Here is an 8965-nt window from a genome sequence, read left to right on the forward strand (position 1 = left end):
GCTGGGCTGATGGTCAGTAAGCAGTGGGTTTGAACATACCAGAGACAAATCCTCACGACTCAGCCCAACAGGGACTCAATACCATGGAAAGACCCTTTGCAATCCATATGCAAGTGAGCAGGCAAAAATTAGACATAAATAGGGCAGCCTATTAAATAACAGAGTTGCACGTTCAAGGTGGGAGTTCCTGCTCCTTCCCTGAGCTCTGCAGCTCTCACAGAGATATGGCAGCTGAGGCTGCAGTTCCCAGCTCCCTGCCCTGTTTCCCCACTCCAGTGCCCAGCCTGACATATTAACATAATCCGCAACTCCGGTTTACATTAATATGTTGGTCTGTGCCCTGCAGTAACTCAGGAATAGATATGCTGTCATTTGGGTACTGGGCTAGAAGACCACAGGAGGGCTCTGAGGTGAGGACAGTAACTCCGTTACCCTCCCTAGACAAATCAGAGCCAACCCATATCCAGAAATCTATAAGGAGCCAGATATTCTCCAAATCATCACCTTAGTGCTATACAGACCTATAAATATTCAGCAGGTATTATGAACAGCTGAACCCTGCTAAAATAATTTAAATATATAAATAAAATGATGTAATTAATCAATTCAGGCATTTTAAAAAAATACATTAATTTACATATTTACTAAGGCACGTGATTTATAATGAAGTAGGGTTTGGGGAACGAAGAGGAATTACATGTATCCTGCCTCTTATGCAAATTGCTCTCTATTCACTGATTGAAAAAAAATCAGTGAGTTACATGTGAAGCTGCTTTAAGGTGGTGATGTGCATCTCCCTGAAGTGCATCGGGCTGCGTTTACGTACACCGGACTGTAGCCATGTCAGCAAAGTTCAGCACCCAGCTGTGCTGGTCTAGGAGGCATGCCCTGGGTTATCCTCAGGGAGTCACCACGCTGCAGTTGACACTCACAGGCAGAAGAAAATGAAAAGAGGAGGGAAACGCATTAAAAATATACCCCTGAAGGACTGATTTCAGTAGATCTTAGAAACGATGGGTTGCTTTGTAATTCACTGCAGTGTCATTTTTAATTATATGAAGTTCAAAATTTAGAGGACATTTCATTCGAACAGATGTGGGATTTTCATTTTGTTTTGTTTTTGCAACTTGTATTCCAGATTTAAAGTTGATTATGTTGCTCCAGATAGTGTGAGTGGAAATGTATGTGTATGTATGTAAACTGCATGCATTTCAGAGCGGTACCTGTGCTGAAACAGCAATTAACCTGTCCAGCTGAGGTTTGTGCTGCTGCGTTTCTGTGTCACTCTTCTGTCTTATCATGGGTTTTCTTCTCCGTGGTTAAATGCTTAGCTTGTCTGGTACCGTGTGTTGGTGAAAGGATTTATGGATTTGTGAGCAGGTCGTTAATGGGGTGTGTGGACTGGGTCTGCACGCATGAAGCTGAAATCCATTTATCTGGAGAGTAGGTGTTTTACTAATGGGCACATCAGACGTGGCATAAATGCAGTGCAGCTCCCAGTGTCAGTGTTTTACAAAAACATCTGAATGAATGAGCTGGGAGAGGAAAACATTGTCTGTTTTTATATTCAGCAAGCAAAAACAACAAGAAAAAGCACCATGATGAAGCACTATCCTTGCGCACCACTGATTACTTCAAGGTTAAATTTATTCATTCTGAATGGTCTCCGTATCTGTAAGACTGAAGAACAACGAGTTCAAGGAGCTGAGAGAATTAAGTAATTACAAACTGCAGACTGAAAACAATCTAATTAATATCTCAAGTAAGAATTTGGAGGAACCTAGACGACAGATGACAATAAATTTATGACACTTACTGATTACTTTGCAGCCGAATGAAAGGCCGGTCATGTTTGCTAAAGGTCCTAGGGGTTAAAGGACTACAAGCTGCCGTGCGCATCAGCTCCAGGAGCTGCGACCCCAAGGAGGACAGCTGTACTGCAAGGAATGGGGCTAAAGTGTGGCGTAGCCTACAGTCCAGAAAAACAAAGGGAGGGAGGGAAAGGCTGTGTTTAAGAGCTCACTCTGCTCCAAATGATGAGGCTCCCACTGTCTCCAGGCTCTTGAGCTCTTCTGTAGGAGAATTATTAAAATTAATGTTATGTTGTGCTCAGAGATCCCAACTAGGTCAAGGTCTTGCTCTGCTAAACATAAGCAAAGATGTCACTTCTGCCTAGAAAGCTTTAAAATTTAGAGTTTTGCAGAATAACATGTTTTTAGATTAAAATTAGTGGGGACTGAGGAATATCAATTAGGTGTAAATTGCCAAAAGGAGTTAAAAGAACGTGTAAATATAGCATGATGAGATCTGCTGTTTTCCTTCTGTTTCTTTCTGATTAAACCCTTGGAGTTTTCTCTGTAAACACGCAAAAGCTGAATTAAGAGAATTTTATGAGGGTTCTCAAATCAAAACCTGCAAATAGGGGAAAAAGCCAGAATTGAGGTTGAATATCAATAATGTAGAGTTTTTATGTGCAAGACCACTTACTCTTTTTTTCATCCTGGCCTGGGGATGAGTCAAAGCCGTGTATTGGAGGAAGCTGTGGTTTGTAAGGCTGCTGTTGCAGAAGCTGGAAATTGTAGTGATTTAGATATAGTACTCCAGGAAGATGATTTGTTGGTTATGATGCATGTGTGTTATTTAGGAAATCAGATTCTCTTTCATTTACTGCTAGACACCTCCCTCAAACCAAGCTTTTTGTGGGCTTAAATTGGTATAGTCTTTGCACTGAATGTATCTGGCAGTGGGAGACAATTTACTCTTTTGGTTCAGTTTGAATTGCATTGTGTCATTATTCAGATATGGCCGCAGCCTTCCTCACAAGAATAACATGCAATAACAGCTATGCAGGTGACATTTCAATCAGATTGTTCCTGGGGCCATAATTCCCCCTGGGGAGACTCTGAGCCCACCTGGGGCTGCTCTGGATTGAGCCAGGTGGCCATGGCCACAGGGACATCTGTCCACCAGAGCCCATACTGACGTCTTTGTAGCTCATGACCATGCAAAGTGGCATAAAAGGCTGATTTTTGGCTGCTTTCTTAAGGAAGCAGAAGTTACGTAGTCCCTTGACCAACTTTCGGGCCATGGGTTCTCTGATAATAATGCTTACACCCACTGCCAGCTCTGTAGTCAAAAGACTCGATGTGTGTTTCCACCAAAACGCCGTTCAGGACTGTGAGAAAAGCTAAGTGGGGCTTGAGAAATGTGTGCAGAATTGGCAGATGCTCTTGTATTTCACAACGAAAATCAGTCCCATGGAAGGCTGCCCAGGTTGGAGCAGTGTACTCTGGCGGATGGGGATCTGCTGCTTAAATCTCTCTCTGGCTCACCCCACGACTCCTCCCTATTGTGCTCTGATACTGTTTTGTTTTGTTTTGTTTCTGTCATAAAACCTGGTTATCCAGCTGTCACTCGAAGTATGACCCTGTGTGACGTCTCTAGCGATAACACCAATGTCTTTTCCTGAGACTGAGCAAAGACTGAGAGATATGGACTTGGTAATGTTGAGACCTGGAACACATGAAAAAAACAGGTAGGAAAATAAGCCTGGAAAAAGCAATTAAAATTAGAGAAGATTAAAGGACAAATACCTTGGGGGAGTTTACTGAGTGTTTTGCTTTTAATCGTACAACACCTCTTAGACCAATTTTTCTTTTAATTTTCACAGCTCTCTGCTATCAGCACCAAACTGAGCTAAATTAACAAGTTGGATTCATTACACCATCCAAACAAATTTCCCTAGGCTTATTATGCCTTAAGGGCTTGATACTTTCCTGGCAGCCTCTTTCAAATTGCCCCTTCAGCAAACATGATATAAACTTGGGTCTACTGAGCCTGAAAATTCATGTGGGAGGGCAGCTATTTCACTAGATGGAAGCTCTCAGATTCACTGGAAAGGTAACACAGCATCAAGTACACTATTAATTTTTTGAGGACTTCACTGTGTAAGTCTTGTACTCTTGGCATCCACACTAAGAGAAAAGTGCTTCTTGCTCCAACTTTGTCTTTTTCTGCAGTGCAGTACAGTTAACGCCAGCTCTGTTCCAGCTCTGTGCAGCATTTCGTAATATGCAATTTCTCATAAGTCCTGATTCAGCTTCTCATTCTTGCAGGATGCCGTATTTTTCATTAAGCTTCAGTCCAGGCTCCCCAGAAATAATGCAAATAGTACAAATCTCCCCAAACTGACCATCAAAAGAGCCAACTTGTGCAGTAATATGAATTAATCTGCAGCAGGTAAGAGAACACCCTGGGCAGGGCCGTGGGTATGGTGCGGAGGAAAGGGAGTGTGGTTGGAGCCCTACGGAACAAAAGAGAGGGGACTGCTGCTTGTGGCGCGCGTTTATTGGGCATGAGTAGAAGCATACTTTGTTCTCAGCCAGCGTTGTCTACCAATAGTATGTGAAATTGTTTCACAAAGACGTTGATTTTTCTGAGATGTTGGTAATTTTTTTTTTAACTGAGTTGCTCTGATGTTGTCAATTGAACTACATAAGACACTGCATGCATACCATGACTTTCCTCTGAGGCATTCTGTGTGAGTTCCAAAACTCTTAAGAGAATACTTGCAGTTTATGCTCTCCTGAAGACCAGCATGGAAACTACTACTTTGGGCTTTCTGTCTTTCTGCTTTTGCCCTGGCTGAAATTTAACAGACATAATATGACCAACTGTATGAACAAAAAAAGTTACTATTCTGCCATTTTTCCTTAGACATTTCAAGACCTAAATACTTCAAGACCTAAACCTGTTACAGTCTATGGATTTGTCGGGTCAACGTAAGTTGAACGACCACTTGTTTAGGTACCATTCACTTAAATGGAATGCTCAGTTCATGTATTATATATGACTGATGACTATTGCTGGTAGTATGCAAGTGGTGTCTAGAACACTTAAGATAGCATATAAATAATAAACAGCAAAACATCTAGATAATAAACAGAGCATCAAGAAACAGCTTATATGTACAACCAAGGACTTCTGTAGTCTGTAGTGTAACAACACTATAACGAACATCTGTGATAGGAACTCAAATATGTTCTCATATTCTGTATACAGAAGTATCTAATGCTACCTTACCTAGAGATGTAAAACACTCACCTCTTAAAATAATAGCCTTAAAGAAATCCAGTAAAGCAAAAATGTGAGTTGCAACAAAGTTAATTTATTATATCTATTGCACTGATGTAGAAGAATGCTGTTCAGTAAAAGGTATCCTCTAAAAGACCTTGAGGAAATAGAGCAGATGGCTCCATGTGCTATCCCACTTACGCTCAAAGTAGCTTAATAAATACTCAGAATAGTAAAATATTTTCCTTTGTCTTTTATGTAAAGAAAAGAAGGTAAGTGATTTTTGTTAGTATTCTATTCACGGTGCATTTACTAGGGAATTCTAAAATGTAAGACTGATGTGTTTTTTTTTTTTTTTCATTAAAAAGATTTTCAACACAAAACCCTAGAATGGTTCAATATACCTTGCTTTGGGGACTATTTTTCCTTGTATTTCTGTATTAATACACACTGAAGGATGCAGGAAGAAAAGCAGTTTGGGATGAAACAAAGTAGACCCCAATGCAGATTGCACCATTTGCTCGTGATACACAGTACCTTTGCTCAGCACTACTATCTCCATAGATAATTACACCTGCCGACATTTTTAATGAAGAGAACAGTAGGAGTCCTGAGGGACCTCCTGTGCATGCGCTGACGAGCTGTGCCTGCACCACCGGTACAATATGTTTTGGACACCCTGGGCTCTCCATGCCTGCGCAGATTGGCCACACATCACACGTGCTTTGAGTCCACAATGTCAAGAAAATAGTGGGCTGGTGGGGTATGGAGCCATTCAGCTGAAAATCTGGTGGGTTACTGATAAAAACAGGATTCTACCATCAAAGCGGTAGAATTGGCAGGTATAGGAAACAACTGTTCTAGGAATCTTTTATAATTTTTAAGAGGCATCCATCTGCAATATTCAAGCCACAGGATCTTGGCATCTGGTCCTTCTCTGCTCTAGTTAAGTACTGTTTTGCTCCTTGGCTCCTGTCCTATTTCTAGAAGAGGAAATAGCATCTCTTTCCCTCTCATGGTTGCTGATTCTTTTTTTTTTTCTTATTTTTCTTTTTTTCTCAATCTGTAGCTTTGTTATGGATCAGAGCGAGCCAAGGGCCGGAAGTGACTTGTAATCTTCACCACTAGCTAATTTTTTCTAGACATACTTGCTCAGTAAGGAAATAAACCAGAAAGGGGTAAAAGATCTAATATGGTGCTTAATGCCCTACTTAAGCACATTAAATATATACAATTTATACTTTATTCCAACTAAAAATAATACTCAGATTAATACAGCCTGCTTTTAATTATTAAAAGAGAAATCATTACTGTGAATTATAAACTATGAAAAGTGTGGTTCACAGTTTCCATCACTCCAGAGTTCTTCATTATGATGGACATGGACAGTTTGATGGAGTGGATTGAGCACACACTTGGGAGAGAGACCAGAGATGTATCTGTGAGTGTCATTGACTCATTCTGAGAGTTAGGATTTTTTTTTAAGTCTGTAAATTTCTGTTTTGGGGGGTCCGCATTTAGACATCTTATTTATTTATTTAGCAAGACTCAAGGACCTGCAGCTTCAACCGATGGCAGTGCTGGCCCCTAAGTATCTAAAATTGCAGTCCCAAAATTCAGGACAGAAAATTAGAAGGCAGTTTTGAAAACCCAGGCCTTGGCCTCCCTGCACTTTTTCATCCATAAAGTGGTGCCTGAATGGCCTTATCCATCTTTGCAAAGTGGCTAAGTGAAATCTGCAACTGAAAAAGTGCTATACAAATAATTGTTGCTCTACGTCACAGATCATGATGAGAATATTAACTACTATCTGTAAGACTATTGAAATTCACAACATAATCATCCTTGTAGAAACAGATCAAGTATGCCTTTAATGGCATTTGGCAACTCTATAACATTTTACGTGTTTAAGGCTGCGTATAACACCAGTTAAGAGAGCTAAACATCACCAATCCATTAGACAAATAGAGACATCAACACTCAGAAGTGATCTGCATTAGACCACAAGACTGCAGCAAATTCACCACTAGAATACAGGATTCCTGATACAAAATTTCTTATACCAAACAATAAATCAGTGTTTCTTAAACTCTTGCTATATGCAGGCAGTTATTGGTCATTTTGTGCCAGCTTTCGTTCCTGCCTCTGCTCACTAAATCAGCTTGAAAGGTAGTTAAAAATACATTTCTGATATTACCTTTCCCTACAAGAGATTTATGTTGTTACCATTAGGATACTACTTAGTCAAGAAATACAAAGAAAAACCTCCTGCTGCATCACCAGTGGCAGAGGATCTGTTAGACATTGTTGAAAGGGTGAGTAACTTTGCAGCAGATATTGTTGCTATACTTATGAAAACTTTGTTTAGCTGCATGTTGTGTAATTGTGGCCGTCCATCTCAATTGTAAAAAAGAAAAATAAAACTATTTATCATGGCCTGTGGAATTGATTCTTTTCGCAAAACCAATTCACTTAATCAGGATATACAAGCGTATGACAGTCTGATGGGCATTGGGTCATACTGCATCAAAACAGACTTGTGCCACAATGAAGCCTCGTGATATAATTTTTGTTGTCCTGGAACTGTTTCTGAAATCTGTGCACGTCTTGCAAGCATTACTTATGGACTAGAAGCCAACAGGCCCGTATCAGTGGGATCATGGCTGCCCAGCAGAAGCCAAGGGAGGCGGCAGTATGCCATCTGTCTCAGCCAAGGCACCAGCAGAACTCTGGCTTATTAAGCACGTAGGAATTTAAAGGGCTCCTTCAATCCTTCAGCGATGGCAAATCTAGGATACTGTAGTTAAAATAGTTCAGTCTACTCAGGTCTCTTTGCTGAATATCTGACTACGCTATTATAATTTTTCATAAATAAGGAAATATTCTGCAGTCAGGAATGTAGTTTATCATACACACTCATGTAAGTTTTCAGGTCTTGCAGGAGAAACAAAAATATGCCTGAGACAATCTTCACATCATGTTTTGGGAAATGTGCCCAGAATATCTAACACATTGAAGAGACTTTTTTCACCCGAGATTTGTTTGCCTTCCGAATTTACAGGTAGGCTTTCGACACAGTATGCATCAAACGCCCTCCCAACAAATGTGGCGGCTGCTTTACACGGAGGTCATTCTGGCTTCAAAAGAGGCTGTGTTTTTGGTCTGCTTTTGAAAAACGTTTTGGCAGCTGGAAGAAGGAGAAACTAGTAGTATGGGATTAGTCAGCTTTTTGCTGACCACTGCCAAGCATCAGACTTCCCCTGGCAGCCATGCATGGGTGACGTCCTCATGGGCACAAACCTGGGCACGGGTGACTGGTGAGGGAAGAGAGGGAAGCGGTCCAACCATCACCCTACTGCCAACATCACCCACTAAACCATGTCCCTAAGCACCATGTCCAACTTTTCCTTGAACAACCCCAGGGACGGTGATGCCACCACCTCCCTGGGCAATCCGTCCCAATGCGACTGCTCTTTCTGAGAGAAATGTCTCCTCATTTCCAACCTGAACCTCCCCTGGCACAACTTGGGGCCATTCCCCCTAGTCCTATCACTAGTTATCTGTGAGAAGAGGCAGCCCCAGGAGAGGTGACAGCATGGGGACATGAAGGAGTGACCCCAGCTGGGGGCTGGCTCCCCTCACAACCGGGGGGCTGAGAGCAGCCAGCTCCTCCCTAGGGACCAAGAGTCCCCCCGGAGGGTCTCTGCTCCCCTCACGGTCTGGGCACTGTTGGGGCTGCCTCCTCTCACCGCTCGGCAACCCTGGCGCCATGAGGGCGACACCCCCTCAACCTTCGCGGTTGAAGGAGGGGAGAGCGGACCCCCGTGGCAGCCCAGCGCCTCCCCACGGGGGGCTGAGGGGCTCGGGGCGGCGCTGAGGGCTCGGGGCGGCG

The sequence above is a fragment of the Anser anser genome (assembly GCF_964211835.1).
Source record: "Anser anser genome assembly, chromosome: 15".
In the NCBI taxonomy this organism is placed as follows: domain Eukaryota; kingdom Metazoa; phylum Chordata; class Aves; order Anseriformes; family Anatidae; genus Anser; species Anser anser.